Genomic DNA, 20,556 nt, shown 5'->3' on the forward strand with positions numbered 1-20,556 from the left:
TAAGTATTCAACATACTATGAAGCTGTCAACACCCTCTTTTTAAAACGCAAAGTTATCAAACAGCAACAACTAAAATTGTAAGCATACATACATATTCAAAAACCATCAAGAAGCATTCTCATTATGGGTTCATACAAGAATATGATTGATCATATATGATTTATAATTAACTGTCGTTTTAAGTATTCACTTCATATGAAGCTCTCAACAGAGGTTATAAAGGAAGTTTGAAACCTCCTTTCCTTTCATTTGGAGAATTGGAACGGCACTTATCATGGCTGCCACTGAGGGACCTCCGGGTCATTTCACTCCGTTAGGAAGGTTCCTAAGCTAAACGGACTATTGGAACGCAGCCCAGCTCGAGTGGCTAGAATTTGAAAATACACAGCCGGAAAAAATCTGCCCCTTCCTCCCAGAGCCCCTCCCCCAACACACACGAACGCGCATATGACCAATGAGGGTACGAGGGCAGTCTGTGCCCCGATGGAAGGCTGACAGGCAGGTAGGCCATCCAGTTACTTTAGCCGGCTCAGATGATTGGTCGAGCTTTTCACAGCGCCACGGCTTCCAGAGATTAAATGTCTTTATGGATTTGTTGTCAAAGCACTTCAGATATTCATTGCTGTCGGGACGTTAAGAGCATTCCATGGAATATAACAACAAGTGTATCTCGAGCCGGTCTCTCAAACGTGCCTACCCCACCTTTCAGGGTTAAATATAAAGACACGTAATCTGATCTGAGGATCACAATATCCTTTGTTTCGTATCACCTCAACATCAAATGCAACCTTACAGTTTACAGAGAACACATCTGATGACGTGCCTCACAGCTCGCCTCACAGCTCGCCTCACAGCTCGCCTCAGGCTGCAATCAGGACATCTCTGACCTTATGGATGAATGAGAATAAAGGACCATAGATGACAGAAAGGGTGCAGCTGTTTCATGAAAGGTCTGACATTTGGTCGTCTGGGCGAAGCGTGTTGAGCGTTCAGAGGTTTGACTTCACTTCTTTCAGCTCGTCAGGAGCTATTCTTCCCGGCAACAGGAGGCAACACCTGCACATCAGCAGGAGAGGACTCTTTAAAGTAGAGACACTACATACTGATATACACCTGAACATCAGCAGGAGAGGACTCTTTAAAGTAGAGACGCTACATACTGATACACACCTGAACATCAGCAGGAGAGGACTCTTTAAAGTAGAGACACTGCATACTGATATACACCTGAACATCAGCAGGAGAGGACTCTTTAAAGTAGAGACACTTCATACTGATATACACCTGAACATCAGCAGGAGAGGACTCTTTAAAGTAGAGACACTACATACTGATATACACCTGAACATCAGCAGGAGAGGACTCTTTAAAGTAGAGACTACATACTGATATACACCTGAACATCAGCAGGAGAGGACTCTTTAAAGTAGAGACACTACATACTGATATACACCTGCACATCAGCAGGAGAGGACTCTTTAAAGTAGAGACACTACACACTGATATACACCTGAACATCAGCAGGAGAGGACTCTTTAAAGTAGAGACACTACATACTGATATACACCTGAACATCAGCAGGAGAGGACTCTTTAAAGTAGAGACACTACACACTGATATACACCTGAACATCAGCAGGAGAGCACTCTTTAAAGTAGAGACACTACATACTGATATACACCTGAACATCAGCAGGAGAGGACTCTTTAAAGTAGAGACACTACATGCGGATATACAGCTGAAAATCAGCAGGAGAGGACTCTTTAAAGTAGAGACACTAGATACTGATATACACCTGAACATCAGCAGGAGAGGACTCTTTAAAGTAGAGACTACATACTGATATACACCTGAACATCAGCAGGAGAGGACTCTTTAAAGTAGAGATGCTACATACTGATATACACCTGAACATCAGCAGGAGAGGACTCTTTAAAGTAGAGATGCTACATACTGATATACACCTGAACATCAGCAGGAGAGGACTCTTTAAAGTAGAGATGCTACATACTGATATACACCTGAACATCAGCAGGAGAGGACTCTTTAAAGTAGAGACTACATACTGATATACACCTGAACATCAGCAGGAGAGGACTCTTTAAAGTAGAGATGCTACATACTGATATACACCTGAACATCAGCAGGAGAGGACTCTTTAAAGTAGAGACACTACATACTGATATACACCTGAACATCAGCAGGAGAGGACTCTTTAAAGTAGAGACGCTACATACTGATATACACCCGAACATCAGCAGGAGAGGACTCTTTAAAGTAGAGACACTACATACTGATATACACCCGAACATCAGCAGGAGAGGACTCTTTAAAGTAGAGACACTACATACTGATATACACCCGAACATCAGCAGGAGAGGACTCTTTAAAGTAGAGACGCTACACACTGATATACACCTGAACATCAGCAGGAGAGGACTCTTTAAAGTAGAGACACTACATACTGATATACACCTGAACATCAGCAGGAGAGGACTCTTTAAAGCAGAGACACTACATACTGATATACACCTGAACATCAGCAGGAGAGGACTCTTTAAAGTAGAGACACTACATACTGATATACACCTGAACATCAGCAGGAGAGGACTCTTTAAAGTAGAGACGCTACATACTGATATACACCCGAACATCAGCAGGAGAGGACTCTTTAAAGTAGAGACACTACATACTGATCCAAACAGATAGATGTTTGATGCATGAAGTGAATGACAAAGCACATCAACGACAAACGCCGGTTGTCCCAATGACGTCCTCTCAGTGACTCGAGCCTCAAACACACCGGGACATAATGAAGGGCCTCTTTAATCCTTCAAACCTGCAACATACAGTAACCTTAACAGTCCAATAATAACACAGTCAAATAATTACACTAAGCTTTTAGAAATAACTGTAAAACATGAATTTACGTCACCTCTCTGTGCATTAGCAGCGAGGAATGTTAATGCAAATATCATAAAATACTGCTTGATATATTCATGCATTATTTATGACTTCTTTGTATTCAAGGATTCCAAGGGTTTATGTGTCATACATTAGCTACAGGGTACATGTTGATGGCAATGAACGGACCAGACACCGGCAACACTGCAACACAAATAGAAGAAGACGTAAAATAAAGGAAAGGACGCGATGCTGCAAGTCAAATTACAATTTTCTTTCACTATTCGATCAGTTTTATTCAGGAGTAAATAAAGTTGTGCAGACTGTTGTCTCCTGAGGGCAGGATGTGCCAGAGGAGCGCTGTGATTGGCTGACGGGTGTCGTGGCGATGCAAGGACACGGCTCTCCTTCGTCTGAGCTGTTGTCAACAGACAGCTGAGTGACAGCTGACGTCATCCGACCTGTCAATCATCAAAGAGTCGGTCCCCTCAAAGACACATCAGGTGACTCTGCGGCTTCTTATTTACCCAGAATGCATCATGGTCAGCTTCACACATGTGGTGTGGTCCAAGGTTTGGACTGAGATTAACATATCGTGCACTCAGTATCCCACTGCCTCGCTGCACGGTGGACCAGACACCCCTCAACAAAAACACGCCTGTAGCGATTCTGCATACATCTTATATCAAGTTATATCGAGTACACAGATATATGTTATGCAGGCGTGTGGCGCAGTGGGTAGTGCGTTGGTGTTGGGATCAGGCGAGCACAGGTTCAAACCCCACTGCAGTCAGCATGTCGTTGTGTCCCTGAGACGCGTCACCCCAAAGTGCTCTGTGGGGATGGACCTCAGTTCTGAGTATGTGAGTCGCTTTGGATCAAAGCGTCTAACATGTAGTGTAGTGTCAGTCTGTATGAAGTAACCTCTCTGCAATGAAGCACATCTGGAAGCATTGCTTTCCAGGACAGTCCAAGCACATGGTAACATCAACTGCAGACAGCTGAACAGTAGAGTTACTTAAGCATGGTTTCATGTGTGAGAACATCAATCAGGAGAGACGTTGATGTATGACATACATATTTATTACTAGGACACGTCATCTGAATGAAATAAGATTGCAAGAATTGAAACAGGAGAATGGAATGGTGTTCGGCGATCAGGCCCCGGTTTGCAGGACTATCATTCAGGAGGGGAAGAACCGCTCCGAAGAAACCCCGGGGTCCAGACGCTGGTGGTGGTGCTGAGTAGGCGGGACCGGTCTGAACGGAGAAGGATTAGCTTGGTCCTGGAGGAGGCGGGAGGCGAGAGGGGTGGAGGCGGGTTGCGTGTTGTCACCTGACAGCTGCCAAGAGGGAAGAGCATAAGGGATCAGCGGGTGCACCGATAGGCTTGTGAGAATGGAGAGAGGAGTGATTGGTTAGCTGGGGAGCGATGCCCCCGATCACTTAATGAGGGAGGAGAGGGCAGAGAAGTGACGTGGAATAAGAAGGAAGAGCTTGGTCTTCCTGCTTGAACTCGCGCTGAGCTTCAGATGAGAAGTTGTTTAAGGAGTCAGTCACAGGAAATGATATCTGTGACTGATGAAGACTTTCAGGGTTCTGGTTTTTCCACGGAGCTGCAGCTGAGAAGAGATTGAGTGTGTGTGTGTGAGGAAGTCCGGGATTGGTCCAAATTGATTTGGACCAATCCGCGGACTTAACGTAACGGCTCCGTGGATTGGTCCATTTGGGCATGGTCACTGCACCCAGGAAGAAAAAGAGAAATGTCCAACGAGGCGTTCTGGGGCCACACGGACAGGTCTTCTCTGTGTCGGAGCTTTACTCGCTACAGGGTGCACTTTGAGGGTGTGTGGCTCTGCAGACCGTTCACATGCAGAACAACCTTCATAACAACAAGGGGACGGGTGATAACCGGAAAAGCACGACACGGATTTCAGGGTTCTGGTTTTTCTTGCATTAAAACCTGTGGGTCTCAGAAGCTCCTGTCTCCACTCTCTTTCCTAAGAAAGAAGAAGAGAATAGTTATTCCGCCTCAGAGGACACCGCCTATCCTGGCTCTGAAAGGGTGGATTGAGGCCTCCGTTGATCCAAGGACATCTTCTTTCATCACAGACTGAACCCCACCTGTTTACATGTCATCACACAGATAAGCACTAAAAACACCTGTGTTAAGATTTTCTTTCTAAGACAGAAAACTGAGTTACTTTCAGCTGATATCTGCTCATGGACTAATGTGTCCTTCAAAGAAATGATACCTAAAGACTTTAAAATAGTTTTAGACGAGTTTTAGTTCTCTCTGTCTCTACCTGTGTCCTCTCATGTTCCCATTAACCCAGCTTCCCCACATCTCTTTCTTTTTGGTGTCTATATACGCCGGGATCCGGAGTCATGGATGATCCTGCGGTCCTGAGTCCTGGATCGCGAGCGCTGGATCTTGAGTCGTGGCTGTGGTCCTGGATCATCGGTCCTGGATGGATATCCTCGTGGATTCATCTTCCTATTATACACACATGCATTTCCAAACATCTGGACGACCTATGTTGCAAATGTATTATCTTTTCAATTTACACACGGCATCTATTGCACGTCTGTCCGTCCTGGGAGAGGGATCCCTCCTCTGCTGCTCTCCCTGAGGTTTCTCCATGTTCCCTTTAAACTGTGGGTTTTCTCTGGAAGTGTTTCCTTGTACGATGTGAGGGTCTAAGGACAGAGGGTCTAAGGACAGAGGGTCTAAGGACAGAGGGTCTGAGGACAGAGGGTCTGAAGACAGAGGGTCTAAGGACAGAGGGTCTAAGGACAGAGGGTCTGAAGACAGAGGGTCTAAGGACAGAGGGTCTAAGGACAGAGGGTCTAAGGACAGAGGGTCTAAGGACAGAGGGTCTGAGGACAGAGGGTCTAAGGACAGATGGTGTCGTATTGTCATACTGATATTCTGTACACACTGTGAAGTCCACTGAGACAAATGTAACATTTGTGATATTGGGCTATAAATAGACATTGATTGATTGATTGATTGATTGATTGATTGATTGATTGATTGATTGAATGCCCATACATTCAAGATATACGAGAATATCAAACAAAATACCAGATTATTGGTTCAGTTAACGGCATTAAGTTGACCTATTATTAATTTTATTTCGGTGGAGCACTCTCTCTGCGTCCCTCTAAACTCTACAATATGAAATGTCTTCGGGAAAGCTTTCACTACGGTCCCAATCCCATTTCTGAGTTGACTTCAGGCAGAAAGCCAGTTCCCAGGCTCTTCGCGGCACCTCTCTTAATTAACAGCGGGCCGATGAGCGACCGTGGCCTCGGAGTTATGACTCAGCCATAACTCAACATTACAATGACTCCCTTTTCATAGGAATGACATGTTCTCCCTGATTGCTTTCCCACTGCCAAGCCTTCATTAGCCCAGCCGAACAAGTGGAGACGCAGCTCCACACTCACACAGGTTTGGACTAGAAATTGTAAATTGAACGGATGGGTTTTAATATGTACAGACAGGGATTGAATTGCTCATATTCATCCACTTGTTTTCACAGACTTTCCCACTCGTTTGCCTTTTCATCTGAAGGTATTGATAGTTTCTCAATTCACATGTCCTCCTGTTACTCACTTTACACTCGACATTTATTTAAAGGTCCCGTGTCACGGCCATTTCCACTGATCATAGTTCCATCGTTGAGGTCGACTAGAATAGATTTATATTGTTCAATGTTCCAAACTCACGTTGGTTTCTCACAGCATGTCTGTGTAGTCTGTGTATTCCCTCTCTGTCCTACACGGCTTGTTGGAGCTCCTGCCCCCCCCCCCCTCCTGTGTGAGCTGGATTACTGGTGTGGTTTCCTGGTTGCTATGTGGGGTCGGCGAGACAGCGAGACACAGCGAAACCCAGCCCGAAACCAGCCCGAGCACGCACGCACGCACGCACACACACACACACACACACACACACACACACACACACACACACACACACACACACACACACCCCCGTCCCGCCGTCTCAGGCTGAGAAATCCGCGGAGCTGCAGCTGAGAAAATATTGAGTGTGTGTGTGTGAGGAAGTCCGTTAAATATCAATAATTTCGAACATCGCGAGGAAATTCCTTCGAGTCATTTTGAAGTTTTGGGGGAAGCCGGAAGTGACGTCAATGCGGGAACGCTTCGAGAGCCAAACACGGACAAAGTGTGTTGTTATGCGTAGAAATGGTGAATTACTGAGTTTAGGCACGTTAATAACGTTTTAATGAAGTTGACTACAGTATATTCATATGTGTCAGTGCTTTCATTTCAATTCGGCGAACATATGATACATTAAATGATCGTTTGTTTGAGCCGGTCTGCATTTACTGATGAGAAAACAAACCGATGCTTTTTGTAGTTGTAGTACACCAACGTGGATTAAACGTGTGGTTTTTTACCACAATGTTGGGAAATTAATGGATAAAATGCACGGATTATTATTATTATTATTCCCACTCCGATCGGGACACTAGGTCCACCGTTTCCCCGCAGCGAGGCTCCCCCCGTTGACAGTGGGCTGGGTGCAGTGGCGGACGGGCCATCGGGACGAATCCCGATGGGCCGGTACCGAAGTGGGCCGGTCGGATAAGTAACTAGCACATCCCCCATAGGCGGCGCGTGAGGCTCAGGTTTGAGAAGGCTAAATAACTTCTTTTACCTGACGCTGCCCGCCTCCGGCGTCTACAGAAAAGAGATCAACTCAGTGTGCGGAGTTTAAATCTCTCAAGTCATATTACAGGATAAAGGAAATACAGTTTAAACTGCCGTATGCAGAGAAGACGCCGACGTGTCGCACTTATCATTCATATTACATCATCAATCAGATCATCGATCATATAATATCATAATGTATCATATATTTCCTGATCTGAGTCAGCTTCTCCAGCCTCATCTGGCCGTGCAGCACTCAGTGTCACAGACTGGATGCAGAAGTATTATTTAACACATTATGTTGACGAAACACTCGAGACAAATGTAATTAAAGTCAGATCCACTCGTGTCTTAGACGTGAACGCGCTCTCAGCTGGAGAGAGAAACCCTGGCTTGATTTACCGAGTTGATAACCAGCGTCGTAGGACCGCTTAGCGAGATCTCGTTTGTTAGTTTGTTGTTGTTAGTTTGTTTGTTACTCAAACATATCCAGGGTCTGTTGAACTGGCTTCGTAGTACAGGGCACAGGTGGCTATCAGCGCTAATGTCAAAGACACAGACATTATACATTATATTTGTATTTTACCAGGATGCAGTGACACAAATATTTGCATATTTACATTTACTATCTACAGCACCCCCCTGACATCCCCCACTCCCCCCGTTGACAATTTACTAGCGGTACCGAAGTGGGCCGGTCGAGAGTCCCGGGATGATTTGTAGTCCCATTCCACCACTGGCTCCATGACCGTATGATCGCCCATATTGACGCACCTCATTCCTAAACTTCTAACAGATACAACATAAACCGATCCTTCAGCCTCATGTGAGCTCTCAGACACGTTCAACATGAACCTGTCATCGCTGTCTGAGCTTGCTGCTGTGTGCGCCGTCGTGCGTTTACATCTGACTGTATATATATAAAGGTTTCCATGCAGATGCTGGGATCCTGGACGGTGCAGCTGGAGCGCTGTGCCCGCAATGACGTCACCCATCATTTGGCGGGACTTGAAGAATCCGCGAGAAGATCCAGAAAATTGTCAACATTGAAGGATTAATGGTTATCAAAGTACAAATATCCAAAATCAGTTCAGTAACGGTTTTCAAGGGGACGATATGTACTCAAATGGATGGGTTTGGATGATGGGGGAAAACCGTGTCACAGGCTCTTTAAATGATAATACCTGAAAATTCAGTCTGACTGAGAGCACAGACAAAGCTGCTACTTCCATGTACAGCTTAATAAAAAAGATGACAAAGAGAGAGACAATTCCCCAGAGGAAAGAGGCTTCTCCACCGTATTAAATATCCACTCACGATGAGACATAATGCAGCTGGCGGATGTTACATGTGAAGCAGCTGGAAGACTAAAGGGCTTTTTTAAACACTTTTGGGACGATTCATGAATTTGAGTTGAGTACAACCGCAAGCAACTACTAAACTACTTCTTATTTAGCAATGATACACTGTAAAAAATATCAAGTTTTAAGGATGAAAACACCCACACTGGATAGTTGTTAATCACAATGGAGCTACACCTTATATTATACGCTATGTTATCATCTATTTGACTCTAAATGGGACATTCTTTTACAAAATGAGCTTCGTATTGGATTGAAGAAGACTTAAAACTAGCGATTGGGACCATAAACTCATTTAGAAAATGTTTATGAAGGTGATTAATGAAGTGAGACGTAGAGTAATTTTCTCGTAGACTTCTATACATATTCTACAAGTTGCCCCCTGCTGGCCAATGCAAATAATGCAGATATAAAGCATTGGTTAAACATTTTCAGCATGCTGTTTGATTCTTACTTTTTAAAATTATGTTTTAATAAATAAACACATGAGAAGAATCAATACAAACAAAACTACTTCCCAATATTTTATAAAAAAATTGTAGAATTCCGAAATCCTGAAAGGCAATTTCTTCAGGCTAGCTTTTTTACCCGAGTTCTAGTTGTTATGCTAAGCTACACTTATCATCTAGTTGCTCTAACGGCGTGTTAAATAAAGTGAGAAGCAGAGTAATTCATTTCTATAACATGTGGCTCTGTTTTGTGGAGTGGCCCCCTGCTGGCCGTTTTGCGACTTGTGTTTTCAGTTATTTTAAATAATTCGAAAAAAGATCAATACTAAAAACAATCAGACTTAATTATACTTAAATAATGTAGAGTTTTAAAGTCCTAAAAGGCTGTTTTCTCTTTCGGTATTAGGAGAAAGTCAAGCTAGCTTTTCTCCCCTGGTTCTAGTCTTTATGCTAAGCTACGCTAATACTCGCTCAACCTTCATTTAAACGTACAGACATGACAATAGTATTTTAGTGATGTGACGTTCGCGAACGATCCAATTCTTTTGAACGGCTCTTTGGTACGAACGAAACGTATTGCCCCCCCTGGTGGCTGAAATATGTTACTACATTACTAAGTCTAAAACTGTTCCAATGCAAACATGGGTGGCGCCAGATTGATTAAATCCACTCGCCTTTACGGGAACTTGCTTTCCTGAATGCAAATGTTCCGTAGATGATGGCATAACGCATGCTGCTTGAGTAGTAGTTTGAGAGATGAAGCAAGTTATACATTTTCTGTGAGTAGAAAGTAGAGTTCTGGCAATACAGTCAATCATTATCCTGGTGATTATTTCGCAGATAAACCTATTAACCCCGCCCCTTTAAAAAAACACATCTCTCTTGAACGGCTCTCGGAAAGGAACGGAGCCATAAGATCCTTGAAAGAGCCATAATAGAGTGCCGCAGTGACGCGTCCTAAAACGCGGAAGTAAGTTGGCATTTTACCACTTCCGGTTGCTTTGACAAAAACCAATGCAATCTCTCCATAGGATGTTGGAAAATAGCTCGAAATAAGGTCTGTGGTTGAGACAAAAGAAACAGATCACGGATAATATCCACATGCCTACCCTACTTTTATAATTTTCGAATCTATCGATCGTAAATCTATCGATTAGATTTATAATTGATAGTTTAAAGAAATGTTTCCCGTCTGAAGCCAGGAAGAGAATTGTGCAGAGTTCCTTTCTGTCTGTATTAGACTATGGCGATGTGATCTATATGCATGCTTCTTCCTCCCTGCTTAAACAGCTGGACTCTGCGTACCATACTGCTATACGCTTTGTAACGGATGCAGGCTCTCGCACCCACCACTGCACTTTGTATCAGTCCTTAGGATGGTCCTCTCTGTACCAAAGAAGACAATCACACATGTTGATTTGTATCCTTAAGTCATTGCTAGGTAAGCTGCCCTTATATATCTCCAGACTTCTGTCCTTTTATACTTGCTTTTTTAATACCAGACGAGCAGCAAATGGGATGCTTTTAAATGTTCCTTTGATGCAGTCAGAGCTGGGTAAAGCTGCATTCTCCCACTATGCTCCCTTTTTATGGAATACGCTGCAAGTAAAACTTTGTCTAGAGGCACTTCCTACTGTACATGCTTTTAAAGGTCTGCTACGATTAGCCCTTCATGAGACATGTAGCTGTGTACCTGATGCTATTGCTGATGTGATTATGCTTCTTGCCACTGCACAAATGGCCTTCTGGATTTATATTTGAATTGTATGTTTTTTTTGTTTAATGCCCTTGTTTTATTTTGAAACTTGTTGTGTGCCGTGTTGGTCAGGACTCCCTGGAAGAAGAGATCTTGTATCTCAATGGGACATTCCTGGATAAATAAAGGATAAATAAAAAAATTTAAAAAAAATTGAAAATTATAAAAGTAGCTATTTTCCAAAACCCTATGGAGAAATTGCATTGGTTTTTGTCGAAGGAACCCGAAGGAGTTTACTCCCGGGTTTTAGGACGCGGCACTCTATTCCCATCGCTATAGTGTTGATGGTTCTTTTTTAACTCGCTGCTGTGAAAAACTAATGAACCAATTCCTTAGATGGATCCGCTGGGTCCAATCAAGATGTGTCGCCCCGTTGTAGATATTAATTCTAAATATTAAGCAGCAAGCCTCTAACAAGAGAGGGAGTAATGCTGTCATCACACTGAGTGGATGAGAGTCTGCTGGGAAACGAGCGGAGATTACGGGTAATGTTTCACTGCAGATCAGAAAGTGGTTACCCTGCGTCAGAACGACTCATAAAACACTCAAACGATCATAAAGCCTCGCTGATAGTTACACATTGTTATTATGGTGCAGAACAGTTCCGGAGGGGATTGTGAGAGGGCGTCTGCATGCGTCACAACATCCATAATGCATCATCTGTCTCTGGTGAGAGTGTTTGAGGCTCATCAGAGGCGGGAAATCACCAACCCGGGCCAACAAATCAAACCTTCCAAACACAAGCGGTGGAAGAAGCGCTCAGGTCCGAAGTAAAAGTAGAAATACCACAGTGTCGAAACAAATCTGTTTTATGTAGAAGTCCTGCATTCAATGTATGCACCAGGTATTTTTAACACAGGATAAAAACAATAAAATCATTTAAAAATATATAAATAAATAGTATTTTCACTCTAAAAATATTTGTATGATACATTTTTTTTGTTATATTATTGATTGTCAAAAAACCTTTATTTATTTTGTAAATTATTATTGTTATTATTTCATTTTTTTAAAAGCCATTTCGCATACAGGTTACTTCTACTATTGATACTTGATAGTACTACTTTTGTTGATGTACTTCCACCAAACAAACATCTTCAAATACAGAATTATGACATTGTTGTAACTTGTTTTTCATCCATAGCATTTCTACATTTACTTCTAAAGGGAGGTTGTGGCGCAGTGGCCTAGTGCGTTGGTGTTTGGGTCAGGGGAGCACAGGTTCAAACCCTACTGCAGTCAGCTTGTCGTTGTGTCCCTGAGCCACTTCACCCCAAAGTGCTCCTCTGGGGATTGTCCACAGAATAGAGTATGTAAGTCGCTTTGGATAAAAGCGTCTAACATGTGACATGACATGTAATGTAATTTAACTAAAGGATCTGAGTTATTGTGCCACCGCTGCTTCACATTGATGCAAAATAAAGGGATGGAGACGCCTTGTTAATAGAGATGTCCCGATCCGATCACGTGATCGGGGATCGGAGCCGATCACGTGATTTTCAAAAAATCGGGGATCAGGAGAAAAAAATCGGGATTTCTTTTTTCTTTTTTTTTATAATTTTTTTTTTATTTATTTAATGTTACAAAACAAAAATGACCATGTTCACGTCTTAAAGTCATCCTGAGGACTTAGTTTTGGTTTAAAATGACACAACATCGTGTATGTGTTGCTTCTTTTGGGCTTGTTTTCAGACCAGGTTGCTTATTTCTCTGAAATCTGGCAACAGAGTGGGCGCTAGCTAACACACATGCTGCTATACTATGATGCAGTACTGCAATAATGTCCACAATATAATCAAAAGTAACTTTAAGTGGCTCAAATTACAAACACTACAACTATCAAATGCTATTAAAAGTAATTGTGAGTGATAAAAAGACAACAATAATGTTTTTAGAACACTACAGTCCTTCAAATGGTCGTGGAGTAGAAGTATCAAAATAGTCAATACTAAATTACTTCAAAATAGGGCTTAGGCACAGAACTGAGAAAATTATTTTTAGTACTACTACTTATGCTGATGTACTTCCACTGAATAAACATTGTTGTAACTTGTATAGCATTCCTGCATTTACTTCACTTAAGGATCTGAGTTATTGTGACACTTCACACTGATGCAAAATAAAGGGACGGAGACGCCGCGTTAATATCCTCCGGCGACGTGTGTGAGCGCGGAGCTGTCGAGGATGACACGTGCCAACAGATCGGGTTCGAGAGTCAGCAACATGCGCAGCGAGAGAGAAGAAGCTGCAGCAGAGAGACAGTGAGACGGATGCTGCTCTGAAGAGGTAACCCTTTCCAGCATGAACACTCCCCGTTTTCTGTCTGAAGCAACGTGACAACACACACACACTGAGTCTGTCCGGAGCGATGCATTATGCAGAGGAAGGTTTGCACCGTCGCAGGAAATAAAGGAAAGGAGGGTGAAGACGAAGGATGGTGATTTGTATGTTATTGCACACAATAACAGATAAGAAAGAGAAGGAGAAGGAAAACCCTCCACCTGGATAATGATACACATCAAGACTTTATACAAAACACAAGATAAATATACAAACAATTGCTTTAATAAGGAAAGCAAACTTTAAGAACGACATTCAACGCATAAATATGAAAGGTGTATGTGTGTGCTATCAAACAGCACATTGGGTATTACAGGCATAACTTAATAATATTCCCATCTGTATTTAAGCTGTTCCGGTGTTTGATAAACATGCTAACCTAAGATGGTGACCTTCGTAAACGGTTAGCACGCTAAACAGCAGCATGTTAGCAATGCCGTTGTTTCATGTTAGCATGCTAATGTTAGCGATTAGCACAAAGCACAACAGTGTCAACGCCTCAACAAGCCACTGGCATGATTGCTAACAATGCTAACATGCATGTTAGCCTTGTCTTTGCTGCCTAAACGAGCCGCTAAACCGACTGCTGGTGCTACAACCCAGTCTCACGGAATTTTGTGTTATAGTCACGAAATGTATTTAATCTATTGATCCGTGTTCACCAACAAGATTTTCCCCTTTTTTTCGTGTCACAAAGAACGATTTTAAAAGCCATGTATTTATATGTGTATTTCGTGCCTGCACCACTTATTTTTGACCGGTTGGGTCTTACCAGAAGCTGTAGTGTATGGTAACCCTATCCCTTTTATTTTAAATTGTATAATTCTGAGTTGTTTTGCCGTCCGCGAGGAAAAGAAATGGCTCAGAGCCTCAGAATACTGACATTTTTGTCATCTTTTTTTCCTTCTAATTTGATATTATTTGCTGCAGGCACGAAACATACCACCAATAGAAATACATTGCTTCTAAAATCGTTCTGTGTCAGAATATTGAAATCTGTATTTTTTTATCTGTTTTTCCTTCTAATTTGTTATTATTTACATTGCTTTTAAAATCGTTCTGTGTGACACGAAAAAAAATGGCAAAATCGCGAATCAATAGATTAATTTTGTGACTATAACACAAAATGCAGTGGGACTGTGTTGGGTGCTAACATGACAGCAGCAGGTTAGCACTGTATTTTATTTCATGTTAGCATGCTAATGTTAGCGATTAGCACAAAGCACAACAGCGTCAACGCCTCAACAAGCCACCGGCATGATTGCAAAGACAGGGCTAACATGTTACTGTCATTTTAGCATTGTCCGGTTCATATTAGCATGCTTATGTTAGCAGAAAGCACAACACGCCTCAACGAGCTGCTAGCATGACTTCAGGTGCTAGCACTGTTTCCTGTTAGCAATTATTAGCATACATCACAACTGAGTCCAAGTCTCAAAGAGATCTTGTTTGTGCTTCCCTGTCTTTCAACCTTCCCAACACCTTCTTTTGGCAATATTTAAAATGCCACACTAGGTTTAGGGGTATCTTTAAAATGCACCACGTCGACACAAAGACAGCTTCTCTGCCATGTGAGTGTAATGTCAACGCGCTTCACCAGCAAACCTCTGCAGGGCGTCCAAACAGTCTGCAGCCATTCATACAAATCTGCTGCTAAGACTTTGCACACGAGCTCAGGCTAGCATGGAGATGGATTTAATGTCTGAGACCTGACAGCAGGGAGAGATAAATAAGTCATCGGGCATTTGTTAGCCTAGTCTTCCGTCTGTCTGCTGAAATGACAGTTTATATATTCCTGTGATGGATTAAAAAGTCATTTATACAATAAAACGTTTATTTGTGGCACGTGTCGTTCGTTGATTGTTCTGCAGGGATTAAGGCATGTTTGGGAAAACGTATTAATATTAGAGCTAGACAATTTACGAGGGAATAAATCATTTAAACTGCAGGCATTTTATTTAGTTATTTCTTCACTTAGTATTAAAGCCTGCTTGCTCAGAGAAGATCAGGACCGTGTGCAAGACATCATTATTGGCAATGATGACGTGTGTGTGTGTGTGTGTGTGTGTGTGTGTGTGTGTGTGTGTGTGTGTGTGTGTGGTGTGTGTGTGTGTGTGTGTGTGTGTGTGGTGTGTGTGTGTGTGTGTGTGTGTGTGTGTGTGTGTGTGTGTGTGTGTGTGTGTGTGTGTGTGTGTGTGTGTGTGTGTGTGTGTGTGTGTGTGTGTGTGTGTGTGTGTGTGTGTGTGTGTGTGTGTGTGTGTGTGTGTGTGTGTGATCCAGTTAAATTATTATCCTTGACCTTGAGTGGCTGGAGACGCATTCGTTACTGTCTGTTTTGGCTTCAGACAGACGACAGCATCAGATAAGAGCCAGAGAGGCAAATTAGACTCAGTTCAATCACTCTAACATTTAAATAAATATCAACAACATGTTTAGTATCTCACAGCTTTCCACCCAAAGCTACAGCTCATTATAGATGAAACAGACAAAGGCCGTTTCTCAATCTGGAGGATACTGGCTTCCAAGCCAATATTTCAAGGATGCTACGTCATCGAGTGCCGCCGAAGGACTGTTCCAATCTCCAGCATACTTGTAATTCCACCGAGGCCGCTTCCTTGGTTTGGGGGAAATTTCGAGGCTGCACATGGGTAGACTTCGCGTCCTTAAAATCCCCACAATGCTTTGCGCACGGACCAATTTCATAAACGCTTGCGGAGAATGGCTGAACCGACGCAGCACACATTGAAATGTAAGCATGTAGTGGCGTAGAACATGTGTTGGTAAATGTGTTACTTTGTTATCACGAATAATGTGTTCCTGAAAGTAAAGCAAGTTCATAATTAGATAGACATCGTGAGGTATTTATTTTCGGTATAGTTTATGTGTGAGAGAGTGGCACACTTGAGAGAGTGGCACACTTGTTAGCCTGTTCCATTCTTCTTCGTTTTCCGAAGCCGTGGCTTGGAAGTATACTTGCTTCGTTTGTGAAGGAAGTGACTTGGAAGTACGCGACTACCAAGCCAGCATCCTTGCGATTGAGAAACACCCAGAGTCTAAAGCCAAATGCTAACAGACCATGCTAAAATGCTCACAATGCTAAGGTGCGATGTTAAAATGTAATGTTTACCAGCTTAAGCATTTTAGCATAATAATAATAATAATATATTAATTTTATATAGCGCTTTTCTGAACCCAAAGACGCTTAACAAGCATGCAACCAAATGTCATTTGACATATTTGAGCAATTGGCACAGGTCGGATATCGTGTTTTCAGGGTGTTGGTGAGTCCTTCGCCCCCCTAGTGGCCAAATAAATCGGTTCATATTTAAGACATCACTTAACACAATGCTTTGGACTCAAACGCACGACTTGACTCTAACGTATAAAATAAAAGTGACTGATATAAATAACTATATCTAAACATGGACTTTAAACTAAACCTCTGACATAAACGTGATTATGTAACTAAACATGACAAAATCACCAAACTTGACTACAGAAAAGTACGCATTTTAAACAACCACTTGAAGCTTCGAGCAGAAACCACAGCAGGGAGGTCTTTAGCCCCGCAGGTATTATTAGTCCTTGTGACTCTATTTGACAATAACGCTGGTTCCAGTCGTGGTTTGGCATCACTCGTGAATCAGTTGGCCGTGTTCTTGGTGTGTGAAAGGGTCAGGACTCTAATCTGCAACCACCTGATTCAGTAAGGACGACCAAAATCAATCAAAGCTGTACAGAGGAAATCGACCCATTAAGAGGCACTGGAGAAAAGCGCAGGATGCAGGGACGATAAACAAGTAGCAGTGTGTTATTAGGTTTCGGTTATTTGACGTTTTGTGCGATGTTTAACTATTTTCTTTAGAAAAATCTTTAAAAGTAAAGAGCTGGAGGCATGTTCTATTTCGTGCTGAGAAACTGTCCACAAGCCTTTATACCGAAAGTGCCTCGGTTTGAGTTGCAAAATCAACCAAATAACCCTTTCAGTCGTATGTCTTTTTAGTGTTAAAGTATAAATCTAATGTATTGAAAACATGAATGTTAATCTTCATTAAAATATTCAGATACATGTCAACACGGTGTCCGTCTCTCACCGTCTGCCTCCTGTTTTGAAGTAAATCATTTACAAATATGTCTATTGTGAATTATTCCAATCTTTACAGCATGAGACAACCAAAACCTTGCAGGAAAATAAGTAAAATATCTCCAAAGAAATGTAAAAATGTGGATATTGTTGAATAAAAAAGCGTACAATCAGAACTTAAACGCGGCTCAAAATATTTATTGACAAAATACAGTTTATAAAGACTCACAGCCTTCCAAGTAACACATATCAAAGTCAACATCAGATAAAAACTCTCCGTCCTCCTGAAAGAGGCCGACACCTGCAGAAAGACCTAGATCATATTGGGAGAAGTGGAATGGGTTTACGTCCCACGGGTTCTCCAAAAAGTCATAACTACGCAAGAACTCTCCGGTCCCTCGCTCAGGTGGAACTGGGAGGAAAGTCTCCACGATTTCTGCTGGAAGAGGATTGAAATCGGCCTCCTGGATGGATTTAATCATGTCTTCTATTTCCTGTTTCAGTTCCTCATCCGTAACTGATCGGCCCGGTGGAGTTTGCTTGGTTTCGACAACATCCTGCTCCTGTTTTCAGAAAGTAGAGGAGTACAAATACTTTGTTACTGGACTTAAAGGTGGGGTAGGTAAGTTGGAGAAACCAGCTCGAGTGCGCTAGAATTTGAAAATACACGGCCAGAACAAATCTGCCACTTCCTCACAGAGCCCCTCCTCCAACACACACGAACGTGCACATGACCATTTCTCATTTTCCAAACAGCTGGTTCCTTTAGTCCAGGGGTGGGGAACCTCCGGCCTCCGGGCCGTATACGGCCCGCGAGACAATTTGGTACGGCCCTCGAGGTCATTTATAAACAAACGCAAAAAATAAAAAAATGAAAGAAATCTAGACCGCAAAAAAATTAAACAAGCGAGTGCCTGTTTTTCCTGGCCAAGGTCAGGGTCCTTGAACACAACACGAGCCTAACGTGTCATCACGTGGTATATGTCTCGACTGACAGGGGTGCAGTTCTGACGGAGAGCACCAGAACGCCACTCCAGCACTTCAGAAATTGCAGTACCGATAAGTCCATACACATGCCGCAGTTTCTGCGTGTCTGTGTCTTTAGTTGAAAGCCCAGTGGCGATCTGCTCATCATACAGTCAATAACTGTGTTGTTATCATTAGCATCTGGTTAGCTAGCTATGCTAACGAATATAAGAAGCTTTGTGTACAACCAGTGAGGTAAAGGCACATCTTTATATGATCATTATAGTTATAAAAAAAATAAGAGAATAAAGTAAACAGGTATAAAATACTATATGAAAGTTATTAATAAAGAAGAATACAGTTTGAAAGGGGAGTGATTTGTCAAATATCCATAAATTAAAAGAAAATCTGCTTACAGTTGTGTTTGGGTGTTGAGAGATGTGTCCATAGATCTCCTAATGTTGCTCTCAAAGTGCACCAGATTGATGCTTTTATCTTCAACATTTAAAAAAAAATCTTCCCAGGGGAGCATGCCACACCCTGCACGTGCATGCATACGCGAGTCATGGTGAGATATCTGGATTAAGAGGTTGCTTTTTCTTTGCACAGAATGAAATGAATGGGCTGTGATTTTAGTTTTTTTAAGCAGAAGGTCAATAACTTGTACGGCCCTCTGAGGATATTGTAAACATTGAAATGGCCCTTGAGAGGAAAAAGGTTCCCCACCCCTGCTTTAGTCTGAATGTGTGTTGGTGCGTGGTCATTATTCTTTAGAGTCACTGCGTGCCTATTGGTTGGAACACGATCCGTGTATCCATCACTTCCTGGTCTTCTCTAAAGAAGAGGGACCAATGGAAATGTTGTCATGTTGCCGTTGTTCAGCATGGAAACATTCATTAGCTAACAATGACATTATTGTTCTATTAATATAAAGGGAGGTCAGGTACTCTTTAAAACAGCTGCTAGCTATGGGTACTTTTTACTGAAGGACACTTCAAAGCCTCTTTACTTTTACTTGAGTTAAGAAGTTTAGTCAGTACTTCTACTTTTACCAGAGTATTTTTAAACAAGAGTATCTGTACTTCTACTTGAGTAAAGGATGTGTGTACTTTTGCCATCTCTGCCTGTTTGATGCTCGCTTTTACGCTCGCTCCGTCTTCTTGGATGAATCTGGTCGTACATGTAGCTTCGGTCTCTGATTTGATTTTCTCTTTCAGTCTGTCATACTTCTTCCTAAAACCCTCCTGTCTTGGTGGTGTCTGAAACGCTTGGTTTGGCAGCGTTCCAGGAGAAGGTGGACAAATGTAGCCTCGATACGTGAAGCTTTTGAGCAGGCTATTCCTTTTGTAAACTGCGATACAGTCACGTAGTGGAGTCGCCTCAAAACCAGAGTGCAAAGGCAGGGACAACCATTGTGCCGGCATCAAACAGAGCAAGTATCTTTTTCCTGATGGTGCGTCTGCAAAATGATAACACAAAGACAGTATAATCAGTACTGAGATAGTGTTCATATAGTGAATGTATGTGCACTCATAATAAAACACACAGTGTGCAGCAGTAAAGCAACTCAGCAATGAACAGTAGATTGTTTTAAATGTTGTATTTTAACATACCTATTGTTGACGTGTTACAACTTTCGTCCATGTTTGCGGATGTTTGAAAATATGCTGTTATTTTGGAAAAGATTCTGTCAACCAATGGTCGACAAAATGGTCGTTCCAGCAACCGAATTCGAAGTACAACACTGGAATACATCGTGATGAAGATTGTATATTTTGTATAAAAACAAATGAAACCACACATAGTAACAAAGCAACAAAGATTTACCACAGCTTTTTGTTTGTTTTCTACCATTGTTTGTGTTTATTATTTCAGATTTGATGGCTTTACTGTTTTGATTTTTCCAATTAAATACAATCTTTGTCCTAAAAGGATTTTAAAGTAACATTTTAAGCAACTGATTGGCTTTTAGCTAACATACGAGCCTGTCACATTAGAGGCGGAATAGCTTC

At 42.2% G+C, this 20,556-nt stretch overlaps 1 long non-coding RNA gene across 1 annotated transcript; it reads right to left on the reverse strand.

Annotated features, from left to right (window-relative positions):
* Positions 1-17,760: 17,760 nt before the first annotated feature.
* Positions 17,761-20,247, reverse strand: LOC117442374 (uncharacterized). Its single transcript, XR_011642887.1, has 3 exons — positions 20,158-20,247; positions 19,654-20,003; positions 17,761-18,141 (listed from the first exon to the last, which is right to left on the reverse strand). It is a non-coding gene; the product is annotated as an uncharacterized lncRNA (long non-coding RNA).
* Between the last annotated feature and the right edge of the window lie 309 nt (positions 20,248-20,556).

Source organism: Pseudochaenichthys georgianus, unplaced genomic scaffold (assembly GCF_902827115.2).
Source record: "Pseudochaenichthys georgianus unplaced genomic scaffold, fPseGeo1.2 scaffold_419_arrow_ctg1, whole genome shotgun sequence".
In the NCBI taxonomy this organism is placed as follows: Eukaryota; Metazoa; Chordata; class Actinopteri; order Perciformes; family Channichthyidae; genus Pseudochaenichthys; species Pseudochaenichthys georgianus.